The sequence below is a fragment of the Lonchura striata genome, chromosome Z (genome assembly GCF_050655825.1).
Source record: "Lonchura striata isolate lonStrDom1 chromosome Z, ASM5065582v1, whole genome shotgun sequence".
NCBI classification, from domain to species: domain Eukaryota; kingdom Metazoa; phylum Chordata; class Aves; order Passeriformes; family Estrildidae; genus Lonchura; species Lonchura striata.
Window position 1 is genome coordinate 60404031 of NC_140740.1, and position 16606 is coordinate 60420636.

Consider the following 16606-nt stretch of genomic DNA (forward strand, 5'->3'; position numbering starts at 1 on the left):
GTCCTCCCCTGCTTCAGTGTGGGAACCCTCCCATGGAAGACAATATTTCACAGATTTCTCTATCATGAGTCCTTCCCATGTGCTGTTGTTCTTCATGAACTGCTCCAGCATGGGTTCCCAACAGGTCAGAAGTCCTACCAGCCAACCTGCTTCACCAAAGGTTTCCCATGGGATGTTAGCTTCTTTTAGGTGTTGACCTGTTCTGTTGTGGCATCCTCCACAGACTGAAGGTGGATCTCTGCTCCACCAAGGTCCTTTTGGGCTACAGAGGCACAGCTGCCTCACCATGATCTTCCACCGGGGCTGCAGGGGAACCTCAGCTCTGGTGCCTGGAGAACCTCCTGCCCCTCCATCACTAGCCTTCATGACTGCAGAGTTATTCCTCTCACCTGTTCTCACTCCTCTCCTCATCTAGAGTTGCACAGTTTTTACTTCTTGGATATGTTATCCCAGAGATGCTGCCACCATCACTGATGGGCTCAGTCTTGAATAGTGGCAAGTCCATCTCAGAGCTTGCTGGAATTGGCTCTGTTGCACATGGGGGAAGCTTCTGGCATGTTCTCACAGATGCAACACCTCTAGCCATCCGCACTACCAGAACTTTTGACATTTAAACCCAAACTAGTATGACACTTCTAATTGACAATTAGATGAAAAATGCATTGTGCGTATAAGTCCCTGCAGGAAAAAATTCTTCTGTCCTCCTCTGAGCATCAACACACATTATAATATGCAGGACCAGAGCTGTACACACATCTGTGCATGAATTGTGTGAGGAATTCTGAGGTCTGAGCACCAACGGACAAGCTGTCACTGGAGATGGTGTGTGTTAAACACAAGCCTGCACAGACACTAAGTAAAGATCTATGATAATAAAAAAAGAATTCAACAGCTCAGAAGAACAACAAAGCCCTCAAATATTCTTAGTCTTGGATGACACAAACTTGGAGTTTGAATTAATTCATAATCCATCATTAAAATTTTGCTCTAGAGTAACCCAGAAGAAGAATTTAAATTCCTTTTACTAAAACCTAAAAGAAGAAACAGATGTAAATTTTTCATTTTTTGGGCTGCAAGTTCAATACTGGGTATATTCTCAGAGTGTTCCAGGTCTGTGGGCTGTTTAACAAGCAAGGAAACAAACTTTGGAAAGGTGTGAACTTCCCCTTTAGCTCCATCACTACACATTAATACTGCTCTCCTCTTGTGAAAGCTATTATAATGACATGCTGAATCAAGTTGCCTAGTACTTCAAAAATTATATAGCTGATGACAATTTGAAGAGGTTCAGACATCTTTGCTACTCTCCTTGAAACCCAATGGGTGAAACAGCTATCTTCATTTGTTGCAAAAACTCATTTCAAGATTTGTAAAGAATAAATCTATTGCAATTCATTACAACCTGCAGTCTCATTTGTGCTCTCTGAGATAGATAAGATAGGCTTCTGTGAAAGCACGAAACAAAGGAGGAGAAACAGCCACTGTATTTGGATCATGTCCTGGACCCTTACTCCTATGAGTAAGATTCTTGAGAATGTAATAGGTTTATGAGCCAAAAGGGCTTAATAGGACCAAAAGAGGATGTTATAAAAAGTCCTCTGAGACACATGCACTCTATTTTAATGCAGAAATACAGAAAGTTTTGAAAATTCCAATAGCATTTACAAGGAAATTATATATATGATATAAGAACAATTATGGTTAGTTAAACAGTACTTCTGGAAAATTATTGGTTCCAGTTACATTCTCCAGGGCATTTTAAAATTGAGAAAGAGTCCTAGCATTCCCTCTGAAGGTCAAATCTGCTTGCTAGATCTCAGATAAGGACATATTTATATACATTTTTAGGGTATGTAAAAGACTCCATCTGCTTAGTCTGGCTGAGGATGCAGAGGAAGGTATGGTGTTATGTTGATCAAGAAAACAGCATCCCTGCAAATTAGCAGGGATGTGATTGTGATTCTATGTGATTCTGACTGGTGTTCAATGGTATATTTCAGATCTGCTTATTATTTTCACATGCAATTTTATACATTTGAAGGCTATAATTAAATTTAGAAATAATGAAAAACTTATTTGAATTCAAATTAGATAAAAACCATGCAGTAGCCTTGAGCATTTTCTTCTTGAATTTTTCCAATTGTGGTTTTTTGTTGTGTTTGTTGCTCTTTTAAAGAAAGAACAAAAAGACAGAGATAAAATTACATCTGTGTTTTCATAACAGCATTTGGATTTCAAAAGGATTTGAATGGAAGAAAGGTATTGTCAGAGGCGTGATATCAGTGGCACAAGGAGAACATTTTTAACATTCTCCTGCTTTAAAGAATGTCTCTGTTGAGAGGAAGAACTCTCTAATTGGGCAGAGGCCTTGGAGGTGGAAGAGAGTCTGACTCTGTCTCAGATTCCCCTCATGAATTTGGGTGCATCACTTGGAGTAGGAGCACAGCACTTAGCTGAAGTCATCCTGCAGATAGGTATCTCAGGTAAGCCAGTTATTTAGATCTCCTCTGTCATTCAGGCAGATAGACAGGCATCTCTAGAGTACAATCCAACCTCTTTTAGGATAGTTGTCCAAGAAAAGAGGGGTGAATCATGCTGTGGAGGTACTTGTCTCTCATCATTGACTGTAGAGAGAGTCTAGATGACTAGTTCTGATAAGATCCCTGATTTTGGGGTTAGGTGAATGAAGGTGAGCTCAATCCCACCATTAGCTTTTCTGCACCTCCATTAGTATGCCTGTGAAACAGGCTTGGACTCCTTCCACAGGGAAATGTTCAGTAGAATTGATAGAAAACATCAGATGAGGCAATCATGAGGGCCACATGACTCTCTGAGAAGACTCTGGTAGTAGACATCTCTGGTGTTCAAAAAGGGAAGCAACTTTCTAAGGAGTAAAAATCTCCTCACTCCTCCCAGGTGTGAGGAGCTTGTGAAGCGCAGCAACTGTCTCTGGAGGAGGTGTCTGTAGGTAATGCATCTCATGCACATGGAGAAGAATCTCTTGCATATAGCAAGCATCCATATTGCTGTCTGTCAGGACAGCTGCATTAGAATAGAAAATATATGAACTATCTTAACCAGTGGCCTTTAAGGAGGGTAGAGTCCATATTCTGGAAACAGGAAAGGAGAGAAATAACTAATGGCTCAACAACGTTTAGGGAAAGAATTAGCAATTCTGGGGGAGAGGCAAAAAAATTTTCAGTGAGAGATGTTCATCACTAGTAGATAAGAAGGAAGTGAGATGCTGCTTGGTGTTTGTGATTAAGCATTGCGATCAAATGCTGTCTTTTGAAGAGCCATTGAGACTTCTGTGCAGCAGACTTGCAGCTTCCTGTGAGAGTGCTCAGGGCTGTGAGAACTTTGAGGGCTGTGATCATAGCAGAATACCTTATAAACAGAGGAGACACATTTCTTCATTAAAAGGGGCTGTATCTCAAGGTATGCATCTGTCACAGTCACCCGTGACAGGTTATACTTGTCAAGTGACCCATTTCTTCTGCATGTTGCCACCATATTGAAGATCTGGTCACATGGAATTTCACTCTTCCCACACAGGTCATTGAAGATCTGATCTCACAGAACATCCCTGGTACTCCTGTGAATCTTGTAATGAGCTCAGTGTAAGTGTGGTAGGAGTCAGCTCTTCTTTCTTGTAAATGGGGGATGGAAATCACCCATGTAGAACAGCAGGGCAGAGCATAATTTGGAAACAAGTTTCCAAGTCTTTTAGTTCCCTGGCTATATACTCATCATGGAGAACAGATTATTGCCTCTCCTTGAGGTGAATTCATGTTTTCACTCTGAACTACAGATCTTAGTTCTGATATAAATTGTTCTGAAATTAAACAAAAAATGTATCAAAATATCATCATGAATTAGTGCTTCTGCTAAGAGATGGATATATCAGGGTGGTTTAATGATTCATCACTTCTGGGTGTAGCTTCCCCCAGCTTAGCAGGAATCAGGTTTAAACCCTACAGTGGTAGTGCATATCTCACATTAGGCCCTAGCTCACGGTGCAAGACAAGTCCCAGGCTAGCTGCATTCGCTATGTAGTCACAACTATGATAAATTTTGTCTGTATTGCTTCTAATCCATACAGTTTTGGCTCTATTTGTAATGTTTTACAAGGCACTGGGCACTTTTGCTACAACAGAATCCATGCCAGCATGCAGCTTGTTCACTTTATGTTCTGAACATAACGTTGTCCGCATGATCTTCACAGCTGGCTGCCACCAACAGCTGTTTTTCTTTATTCACCAGCAGATATACTGAATGCTGTCAGCTGTAATTCACTTTTTCATTCCCAGTTATGAATACCGATACTGCTTTAGAAGGTAAGCTTGCATTTAGAGTGCTGGTTTTTACTAGAACTTGCAGGAGGAGGGAAAAGAAATTCCATTTATTGCAGGACCTATCATATATGAAGCTGCCTTTTGCAAGAAAATGACAGAAACAGTATGTATTACTTTCTGTTAGGGCTTTTAAATCATCTGCAAACCTGTCACTTCTGGATGCAATTTTATCAAAATCCTGTAATATGCATTCAGTCAGTAAGTTTTGCCAGTATAATTCTTACTGTAGTTGACAAATTCCATTAACAGACATCACCTCTTCACATGCTTTCCGTTCTAATGCACTTTTTTCTTTTGCTTCCTTCTCTTATCCTATTGCTCCTCCTTTTTTTCCTTAACACTTTTATTTGATCTGGCTGACACATGATGCTTCTCAGTGCCACTATTGCTCATATGTTTGCTGTTCTGCTACAGTGATTTTATGCGCTCCCAACATATGTTAAACTCATGCTCTTGGCATATCAGTGGCAGCAGGAGTCTGAGAAAGAAGTGTTTTTAAAATGACATTTCAAACCACCAGGTGACCTAAATACTTGGAGTTTTAGGAAAAGCCTTTAGGTTAAAGATTAATGCTGCAAATTGTAAAAATGAGTATTTCATTTAATGTCTCTACAATGCAAAAGTTTTATATTTGCCTAATTGTAGGTTTCTGGCTTTGCTTTACCAGCATGTAGAGTTGACATATGTGCACATTTTGTTCAAAGTTGCCCTGTATTCATGCCACAGATGGAGCTCAGATCCTGTGGCTTGGCAGACAGAAGTGGCATGTGGCTTTCCAGAGAAAGAGAAGATCTTACCCCTTACCCAAACCCAGGCAAAGAGTAGTCCAAAGTTCATATACCTGTAGGAGGGGGAACAACTAAGGTGGCAAGGGCAAAGACATGTTAATTCTTGATATGTTCATCTCATGATACACTTCATGTTTACCCTTTTTAAGGTGTTACTTAACTGCACCCGTTTGTTTGTTCAGGGGTTTTGCAATTTTTTTCTAGAATATTCTTTAAACATAGTTCTCACAACACAACTTTTAGTTCTATGATGGATACATAAGCTCCAAAAAAACAAAAGTCATATTCAAATACTTCAAATAAACTTCATGCAAGCTTTTGTACTTCAAATATGAAATGGCCAGATAAGAGACCTGTTGAGCTATAGTGTAGTCATTGTTCAAGACTACCATGCTATTTTTTAGGAAAGCACTAGGATTCCCCTAAAAACACTGATTTGTCCTTGTGACTCTGAAAAGACTGCAAGAGAAAAACCATAATAATAACTTCATGCCAACAGGGATCTCTGAAAAAGTTTCTATTGTATATATGCCCCTGTCCAAAGACAACTTGGGCCTATCTGATAGCATATGAGACTTTAGATACCAGGAAATAAATTCATTTCCTCTTGTAATACCAGGAGGAATTAGAAGAATTACAACAGGCACTATATGTTTCGGGATATTGTCTGTCTGTGTTAAAAAGATGCTGACTTAAAGAAGAATAACATTGTTTTCTTTCCTGTTTTTTTAACATGTCTGTCTCCAGATGGGTGAGGTTATTTCACATACAGCTTCTTTCTCAGAGGAACTGGTTTCTAATGAACTGAGGTGAACTGATCCTAGTAAGACTAGCCAATTCAGAACATGGGAAAGTACCATGTTATTTTCATTATGTGCCTTGGCATCTTGGTGAACTAACTTCAAGCATGGAAGATTAAGTGAATTGTAGCCTGCAGCTGCTAATTGAGTAGCCAGAGCAAGCAAAGTACACCTGTAAGACTTCCAGCCACGGAGGCTTAGTGGAGGAAGAAATTGAAGCTCCTTTTCACTGGTGTGTGGTCCTGAAGAGGATTCAGATTCATACTAGGGAGCAGGTGGAATTTTGCTGCAATAAAGATCAGGAAAGAGGTAGCAATTAATTTCTTGAGTCTAATAAATAAATAGCAGACAGACAGACAAGATACAGCTGCAATCTTTAAAGAATTTGGTGTAGCCTATTGTTTCACCTCCCCTGATTTTCCTTCCCTATGATCACCCACCACTTCTCCAAGATCTCTTTTGAAGGTCTCAGATGTTGTAACTGAGAATAAAAAGAACATATATTGTCTAAATATAATTAGCTGTTGCCATGCCAACGAGTAGACTATGCTTAACAGCAGTCAATATATAGATTTGATTGTAACAAATGTACTGAATCCTCATACCTCCTTAAACCAGCCTAGTGGTGTTCTATGATGGAATGACTACATCACTGGATAAGGGAAGGGTTACAGGTGTCATTTGGAATTGTGTAAATATTTTCATATGGTCCCACCCAACATGCTTCTTTCTAAGCTGGAGAGAGATGGATTAGATGGATAAAAAAATGGTTGGATGATTGCATCCAGAGGGTAATGGTCTATGTCTCGAAGACCTGATGGCTATCAGTGACTGTAGAGCCCTCAGGGGTCCATATCAAGATCACTCGGTTTTAATACTTTTATTGATGACACAGACAAAGGGATTGAGTGCACCCTCAGCAAGTTTTAAGGTGACACTAAGCTTAATGGTCCAGTTGACACCCTTGAACAATTGGATGCCATCCAGGGGTGATCTGGGCAAGCTCAAGATATGGGTCCATGGCAGTTTCATGAGGTTTAACAAGGACAAATGCAAGGTGCTACACCTGCATCAGAGCAACCCCAGTATCAGTTCTGACTGGAAGATAGACAGATCACAGCAGCCCTGCCCAGAAGGACTTGGGGGTGCTGTGGGTGAGAGGCTGGACATGACCCAGCCATGGCACTCACAGCCCAGAGAGCCAAACGTGTCCTGGGCTGCATCCAGAGCAGTGTGGGCAGCAGGGCCAGGGAGGGGATTCTGCCCCTCTGCTCTGCTCTGCTGAGACCACACCTGCAGGGCTGCATCAGCTCTGGGCCACAGCACAGGAGCGACATGGACCTCCTGGAGGGAGTCCAGAGGAGGCCACCAAGATGATCAGAGGGCTGAAGCACTTATCTTACAAGGAAAAGCTGAGAGAATTTGGATTCTACATCCTGGAAAACAGAAAGCTTAGGGGTGATGTAATTGTGGCCTTCCAGTACCTGAAGGAAGCCTACAAGAAAGATGGAGAGGAACTTTTTAGAAGAGCATGTAGTGACAGGACAAGGGGAAATGGGTTCAAACATCACTAGATTTGAAGCTAGAAATAAATTATTTTCTGTGAGGTTGGTGAGGCACTGGAACAGGTTACCCAGAGAAAAGTAATGGATGCCTCATCCCTAGGAGTGTTCAAGGCCAGGCTGGATGGCACTCTGAGCAATCTCTTCCAGTGGTATCCTTGCCTATGTGAGACACATTGGAACTGGATGATCTTTATAGTCCCTTCCAACTCAAGTCATTCTAGATTGTGTGATTAAGCTAACCTTGACCTACCCCATTACAAAGACCCACAGCTGCTGTCTCACCAAGCTTGCCAAAAGATGTAAAGCAGAGCAGCCAGAGAGAGCTGTAAGAGTAAGAAGAACTTCCCCTGGGGTGAGCTTTCCTCCCATTCCTGCAAACCAGCACAAACTGGCAGAGAGACCAGGAGGTAAGTGTTAGGAAGACCAATGGAGGAGTAACATAACCATGTTATTGTTCATGGAAATATGGAGAATACTGTTTACTTGGGCATTCTTACAAATTGCCAACATTCCTTTTTTCCTTTAAACATGCATGGAGGAAGGTGAATAGATAAATGAACACACAAGCTGACTAAATACAGAATAATTATTCTTACTGTTTTCTGTTTCTTCATATAAGTAAGATTTCTTCTGCTTTTGCAGCACTTGAAATTATCTAATAATATCAGAACAGACTTCTGTGCCAAAATGGGTGTAATTTCATCACATATTGATATACTTTTAACAGAATCATAGAACATTCTGAGTATCACACCATGGGCTTGAGAGCATTGTTTAATGCTTCTTGAACTCTGTCAAGCTGTTGCTGTGACCACTTCCCTGGGGAGCCTCTTCCAGTGCCCAACCAACCTCTGGGTGAAAAAGCTTTTCTGGATATCCACCTAACTCTGCTTCATGACCTTTTCCAAAGTCCTGTCACTTGTCATGAGAATGGAGAGATCAGGACCTGCCTCTCAGCTTCCCCTTGTGAGGATGTTGAATACCACAATGAGGTTTCCTCACTCTCCTCTTCTCCAGGCTGAACAGATCAATCATTCTCAGTCTCATATGGCTTCCCCTCCAGACCCTTCATCATTTTCATTGCTCTGCTTTGGACACTCTCCAATAGCTTTACATCTTTCTTATATTGGGCAAAACTGCCCCCTGGATCAAGGTGAAGCTGCCCCAGAGCACAGCAGAGCAGAGCAGAACAATTCCCACCCTTGCCTGGCTGTTCCTGATGCTGCACAGAACACAGGTGGCCCTCTTGGCTGCCAGGGCACTGCTGGCTCATGTTCAGCTTTCTGCTGACTGGGATATCCAGCTCCCTTTCCACAGTGCTGCTCTCCAGCCTCTCATTCTCCAGTCTGTCTATACATCCAGGGTTGCCCCATCCCACATGTAGAATCTGGCACTTGTCCTTGTTAAACTTCTTATAATTGCTGAATCCTGTTTTGCTCCAGGGTGAAGCAGTTCTTCAAATGGCACAACTGTGCAGAGACAATGAGGGACTGGAATGGTCTTAGGGGGTAATTTAGTCTTTCATCCTAGTCCAACACACAGAAGCAATCACATTTGCATTATTTGACAGATGCTTGTCTAACCTGTTTTTGGAAAATTCTTGAAGGTGGGAACCTATGACCTCCCAGTCAATGCAGTCGCCTGCCTCTCTCTCTTTACAGGAAGAGAAAAAGAAAGCACCACTCTCAAACTAAATCTTCTGTCCTGCAGCTTAAGTATTTCACTTGCTGTGAGCTTTCTGATGAATCTGGAGAAGGGTGTAATAAGACCACTGTGCAGTAATCTGTTATAGAGCAGCTGGAGTCAGTAATCCTGTGTTATATGCAGCCTAAAATGTTTCCACCTGAGTTTTTAACACAATACTTACTCTTAGTGAAGATCTTGTTTCTTAATTTCATATGTTTTGTCATGGGCAATTTACAGAATGCTACTCACAAAAGGTATAGAACCTGTGCAGGGGGAAATCTATAAAGCACCTATACCTATACATTCCTCATATAGGTCTGTACCCTGCTACCTATCTGTGTCAAGACTGACCTGGAATTTCCCTATTGGCTGTGGGAAGACTAGGCTTGGCAGTAGCAGTAGAGGATTCCTGACAGACCAGTTCTTTGACTCAACAAGTCAGATGATAACTAAATTGCTGCTCAAGCTAACAGTGTGTGCATATGCAAAGAATTCTGTTCATTATCAAAAGACACAATCATGACACTGATTACTACCTGGTTATTGTGAAATATACCATGAGACATTTAATGGGAGCTCTGGGGTGAATGGAGTGCATACAACATTTGAAAAAAAACAATAGAAATATGCAGCACAAAGAGACTTTTTGTAATTTTTAATAGAGATGTCTGCTCCTTAAGTGCATCCAGAAGAACGGGGACAAGCTCTCTTCCTACCCAAACACAAAGGGTTGAGAAGCCCTGTAAGAATTCATGTTATGCCTTGTCTTGGAATCTGAGCCAGCTTCCACAAAGGAAAAAGACAATGTTAAAAAAGTAACCAGCTTAATAAATGCAAGTGGGAAATAGAGATGGCATATAAACAGCAATAAAGTAGAGCTGGGAAATGAGCTAAAAACTTCTATTCTAACTGGAAACATAAATTAAATGCAATATAACAAGGGTTCTCTCCAAGCATTTGTTTATGGCTGAAAGCTCCAGAGAGCCAAAGCCAGTGTGTGGTTGACTCGGAGATGCTCCACAGAAGTTTGTCAGGCTGTTTCAGTGCCTTACTGGGAAACTGGCTCTGAGACCAATGTACTTGAATCTTTCCATTTCAGGGGAAGGATAACAACAGAAAATTAGTTTACATTTATGAAGAAGGAATATAAAGCAAAAACCCTGATTTCTTCTAAGTTTAATAAGAAATAAAATGCTGACACCAATATCCACAAAACAGCTAAAATGTAGCAGAGCTGTAGAGCTGTTCACCCACCAGAAAAAAAATAGTCTCAGCACTTAAATCATCTTCCCTCCCCACTCTTTCACCACTAACCTCTGTTCCTGCTTTTCTAGTGTCCTTAAGACTTTGGTCAATTCAGTGGTCTGAAGTTAGACTATTTATCATTCTCTTCTGCTTTTGAGCTAGGCTACATAAAACTTAACCACAATAGTAGATAAAACCCATCTCACCCAGCCCAAGGTCTTCAGCTGATATCAGCTGCAGCAGTGCTGCTATTCAGCTGTCCCCTTTTAGCTAGGGTGATTCTCTGTAGATGTTGTGGTACTTGCCAAGACTGCTCAAACATTTTGGAGAAAGAGTAAAAAATATATTTCTTTACTGACCCCTCCAAATAACCAGTGACTTGAAGTCAGCAGCTGCTAAGAAGAATGAGACTCCAATGTTTACACAAAGAACACACAGTTTGTGACAAGTTCCTGCGTCAGCATTTTTCCCCTGGAAATAACAACATTGTCATTACTGTTTACTTTTGCCACCTTAATGTAAGAATGGACATTATCAGTGCAGGGGGCTGTGGGAAAACACCCCATCAGGGCAAGGTAATCTCAAATAAAGAAGCAATGGGAGAGATGGGACCTCTAAAGAATCGCCATTGGTGGAGTAGAAAAAGTGCACAGAAAAAGAACATTGAATACATCTCAAAAGTGGAAACATCTCACTTTGCTTCCATGGCAACAATGCCTATGTAAACCCCAGATGAATAATAAGTACAGAAAAGCAAGTGATGACTTACAATAAGGATTGGTGGGTTCCAATTGTTATCATGGTATAAGAGGCATAGATTTCTGAGGAAAAGTGAAAGAAACACAAGGGAACAACTAATGTGTTTGTTGGTGTAGATCTAGAGCATCGGGTCATGAATCCACATCTGCATGGAGAGGCATGCTCAGGTGTAACCACAGCAGGGCTTTGCCGATCTGAATCTGAATCAGTTAATCCAGTTGCAATTGCTGCTGTTTCCTTCCCCTCTAGTACTTTGCTGCAATCAAAGCTGAGGTTGGGAATAGGAGGAAAATTTTTCTGTCTCTGGATCAACTTGTATTTCTTTATAGAAAACAATGCTCACAGTAATAGTGGACAAAAACCCCAGCCCTCTGGAGGAGAGACTAAACCAACCATTATCTATTTCATTGAAATCTTGAAAAGTCTATGTGTCTGTGACAGTGTCTTGTGAGGTACATAATTTTCTTTCAATTCACTAGCTTATTTTAAATTAATTAATCTTGTATTTGCAGAGAAGGGAGCTGGACCAGACTCACTTCTCAGGCAAATCTGCTGCTTCTCTACACTTGGGTTAAAGACATGAAGAGAAAGCTTCCTATCCTGTTATGGATCTTGGATTATTATCCATTATTGATTTTTTTTTCATTTAGACAGTGATGAAGTTGCAATAAGTAGCCCAATAACAATTGAGAGAGACTTCAGGACCTTGGAAGGATTCATTAGGGAATCATGAACACAAGAAATGTTCTTTTCTTTCCTTCCACTTGCAGGGGAAATATGGAGGAAGAAGCATGAAGACCCAGCAGGATTAATACTGGACTCAAAGGCTGGTGTCACTGGGAGAAATTGTTCTTTTTTATCATGAGATAGTCTACATGACGTGAAGCCTGCTGGCAACATATGGGGTATGCCTTTCCTAAGAGGAGAAAAGGATCTTTGTGGAGGAGTTGGCAGGGTGAGCACCGACCTTGTGAAATTTAACTAAGGCAGTACTGGATTCTCCACCTAGGGTGGGGTACCTGATTATGCATAAAACTGGAGGGGAGAGAGCAGGACCTGCAGAAAGAGATATGGTGTTTTGAGTTGATGGCTAGTTGAATATGGGTCAGCAGTGTGCTGTGGCAGCAAAGAAAGCTAGCTGTGTGCTGGCAAGCATCAGGCACAGCATTGCTGCGGGAGGTGATGGTCCCACTCTGCAATGCACTGATGGGGCCTCGCACCGACGTGCCTCCACATCAGAAGGACATCATACTGTGTCTGGGAGAGGCTGTCTGCTGTCAGGTCTCAGCAGCAAGACTTGGGATGAGTGTCTGAGGTCACTTGGTTTGCTCAGCTTGGAGAAGGCTGAGGGGTGACCACAGGGCAGCCTACAGCTTCCTCAAGGAGGAAAGCAGAAACTGTACCAGGAGAAGTTCACACTGGGCATTACAAAAATGTTCTTCACTGAAACAGGCTCCCCAGGGAGTGTCACAGCTCCATGCCTGTCAGAGCTCATTTGTGTGGCACTTTGGGTTATGTGGTTAAGTTTTGGGTAGTCCTTTGAGGAGCAGGGAGTTGGACTGGGTGATCCATATTGGGTAGTTACCTCAACAGCTCCCTTTTCATTGCCTAGAGGACAGAGAACAAAAATGGTAGCTGGCATTCAGCTTGCCCTAGACCAAATTTTGGTTAAGTGGGACTCAGCCATAGTTGGACTCAAGATTCTGAGCCTTGTCCTTCAGTGATCCACCCAGTCAGTGGAGATGCTATGGCCAGGAGCACAGAAAAGGAATGCAGAGGTCATGGACCTGCTATTTGACTTCAGATTCCTTTGCATCAATTTATTAAAAAACACAAAAGAATAAAACTGATGGAAGCAAATACTGAGCACAAAAATACCATATATAAACTAAGCACCTGTAACTGTTTAGGTTTCAGCTCATAAGAATTTCATAACAGCTGCTTTGACTAAATGTTCGAAGCTTCCACCACTCAGTTTAACACAATTACAAATCTTTTACCTCTATTCAAAACTCCTTGTCTCACAAATATGTCCAGGATACTTTCCATTCTTTCAGATTGACAGACTCTTGGAAACTGCATCACTGGTGACCAACTGACCAGCACACCCTTGTATCTGCTTCTCTTTTTTCCCAGGTTTTGGAGTTTCAAAGCCACAGTTTAGGAAAAATGATTAAAAATTATTATTTCCTATTCCATGAGAGTTTGTGATTTGCTATCCTAACTACATTTAAGCAGCATAACTTGTTCATCAGAAACAAACAAATTGCTGTGATTTGTTGCCTTCTTGTAATTAGACCCTTCTGCATTTCTATTTGCTTTCTAGTCTCCTCATTGTGATACACTTAAAATGTAGAATAGACTTCTTCCTCATTAGCTTCACAATGTTTTCAAACACATGATTGGGTCTTTTTTTATTCATGGTAGTAAATTAGTTCCATCATATACTTTTGCAAAGAAAAGAAAAATAAAAAAGAATATGTATTTGGAAATTTAAAATAATTAATAACAAACCTTGAATAATTTCACAACCCTTCTGTGAATATGCCAGCAAAAGAGCTGTTCTAAATCAGTCCACAGTTCTGCTTAGTCCCCTGATTTGTTTCTAATACCACTCTGAATGCTTATAAAAGTATAAAGTATGGAGTACCTGTTCCTAGTAACCTAGACCTCCTGAGATAAATATTGCATGGGGTTTGGTTGATGTTTCCTTTGCCTAATACCTTTTCACTCTCTTTATGCTTTTTAACAGATTATCCTCTGACAATGCATTTCAGGGTTTGACTTTGAGCTGGATGTAAGGGGGATTTGCTCTGAAGTTTTTGTTCTTCTTTAGTGCCTCTCAGCAGTCATGCTATGATCCACAATGAATTAAGAGATCTCTCCTGTTCTCTGATATTTCAGAGGCCCCTGTTACACCACCTATGCACTGCTTTTTTTCCAGAGTGGAAAATATAAGCCCTTTTCATGTGCCAGCCACTCCTCACCTCTCATCACCTCAGCTCCCTTCCTCCATGCTGACTTCCACTGGGTGCAGACCCACAGGCAGTGAGGCCGAGCCAAGTGGTGTGCCAGGAGAGCAGGCTGCACCTTTGTGCCTAGCCTGCCGCACTCCAAATAAAGCTCTTTTCCAGAAGGGCCTGAGGGGCTGGGTGCACATATGTCTCTGAGCAGCAGGACAGCTGGCTGCTGGAAAGGGCCATTGCTGAGGCATATGCTCTTTTGATGTCCTTCCATGCTTTGTGGGTCCAAGGCGTAGCAGCACCACATCTGTGCTGCAGAAGCCCAGCGTCTCCATGATGTGTTGTGGCTCCCACAGCTGTGGAGAGCTACAGGCACCAGGGCAGGATGGGATCAGCAGGACTCCTCCAGGGCAATGCATGTTCCACTCCTTCCCAAGCGCCTGCTTCTAGTCCCTGGTAATGGGACACCCAGGGTGTTTGCACACTTGGGGTCCCTACTGTCCACAGTACAGTCCGTCTGATTTTTTTAGAAATCCTCCAGACCAACAGACATCAACAGGAACCCTGTTTACTTTCCACAGAAACCCAGCTTGTCCCTTAGAAGTGACAGACAAAAGCAAGGTGTTGGTATTATGTCAGAAGAAGAAAAGCACATTTCTGTATTACTTCATGCAGGTGCCTTGGAAAAAAAATGAGTGCTTCTCAAAAGCTGGGGAAATTGCTGCTGGACATATCTCTGTCTCTTTGGCTCCAGGCCAAGTACTGTCCCTGGCCAGAGACAGAGAAATTGGAATGAACCAACTTTTCTGGTGCTCAGGGGTTTCTCTGTGTAGCTTCTGAGTCCTGCAGCACACTTTGCAACCTGACCACAGAGTAGTTGTTTTCTGTTCTGTGTCTATTTTTATAGTAGAAAAGAACCGAGAGATGGCCCTGACACCATACAGATAGGTTCCAAGACTGGCTGGATGCACTTGACCTGGTGGTATCAGCATCCAGTCCTGTGCTGTACTCTAGTATTGCCCCAACCCTAGAAAGCTTTGGGCAGAGCAGGACTGTGGGGCTGCAGCAACAGCCCCCTTGACCTCTCTGGTCTATTATAAGGTGAGATTTTAAAAGCTTGCTTTGTCACAGTATGATCTAGGTAAGCCTGCATAGAGTTTTCCTTCCTCTTCCTCTCTTTGCATGACCTATCATGTTTACAACAGACTAACAAATATAAATTGAGCTTTTCAGAGCTGAATATTCTGAAATGTGTTTTAAAGAAGGAACAATGTAAACCAGCCTTATGTGTGTGCAATTTTCAAATTATTCACCAAAGTCCAAGCTACAAAGTCACTGAAACATGCAAGCACTGCAGATGTGGTCTCCCGTCCAGCTCTGACAGCAGCAATATGCAAACAGCTGTACTTAATAAAAAACAGCATGCCAGTGTTGGTGGGAGATAAAAAAAAAAAAAAAAAAAGTAGTCTAAGAAAGAAAAAGAAAAGAAAAAGAAAAAGAAAAAGAAAAAGAAAAAGAAAAAGAAAAAGAAAAAGAAAAAGAAAAAGAAAAAGAAAAAGAAAAAGAAAAAGAAAAAGAAAAAGAAAAAGAAAAAGAAAAAGAAAAAGAAAAAGAAAAAGAAAAAGAAAAAGAAAAGGAAAAGGAAAAGGAAAAAGAAAAAGAAAAACCTTATGCATTTGTTGATAATGAGATTTCTTGCCAGTTATTTCTTTTTTTAATTCACTGTTATGAAGTAGCCATATATTTTAACATTTAAAAAATTTCCCTTAAAAGCAACATGAAAATATATTGAGCAAAACAACATTTACAAAATAAGAGATTAAAAGCAATTAATAACCAAGAATCAGGGTCCATGTTCTACTTAAAGCAGCACTTTTATTATCGCATGAGAATTGAACTGGTATGAGCACATTATCAGGCTAAGTGGCTTGATGTTGAGAGGGAGAGACAGAGAGACAGAAAGACATACAGAGAGAGAGACCCTACTAAACAGCCAGGAAGTGTCCTTTGTAGTTCTAAACACAAACACATTTATGAGCTGAAAGTGTGTTTCAGATTGTATTACAAAGTGGGATTCCATATGGCAGCTGAGGTCCATGGGATGGACTACGGATAACTCAGGAAGTCAAGATGAAAAGATCAGCACAGTTTATTGAACAGGACTGATGGTTTCTGATGCACCTTCAACTTCATGGTTTGAACAGGCAGACTTACAAACTGGCAGAGCGTGAAACACCTCTTGCAGTAGCTAGAAATCATGACTACATTTTTCAAAGATTTACTTTCCGGTAAAAAAACATACAATAGTCCAGTTCCTAGTAAGGTGTTTTTGTATGTGGGATTTTATATAGGGAATAGACAATAGGACATCTGATGGATTACAGCTATAAAATGTCTCTGTAGAAAACTGGTAATAAAAAAGACCAGAAAATAGGTATGGACCAG

The 16606-nt window shown here is 41.2% G+C and overlaps 1 long non-coding RNA gene across 7 annotated transcripts in view; it reads left to right on the forward strand.

Moving 5' to 3' along the window:
- The window catches only part of LOC146763856 (uncharacterized), a 178493-nt gene that overhangs the window by 134653 nt on the left and 27234 nt on the right, over positions 1–16606 (forward strand). For 6 of the 7 annotated variants that reach the window (XR_014951292.1, XR_014951291.1, XR_014951294.1 and 3 more), the window contains one exon: positions 1–16606. This exon is cut by the window's right edge and continues 27234 nt beyond it. This is a non-coding gene — a long non-coding RNA (uncharacterized LOC146763856). The other variant, XR_014951289.1, reaches the window with a different exon arrangement.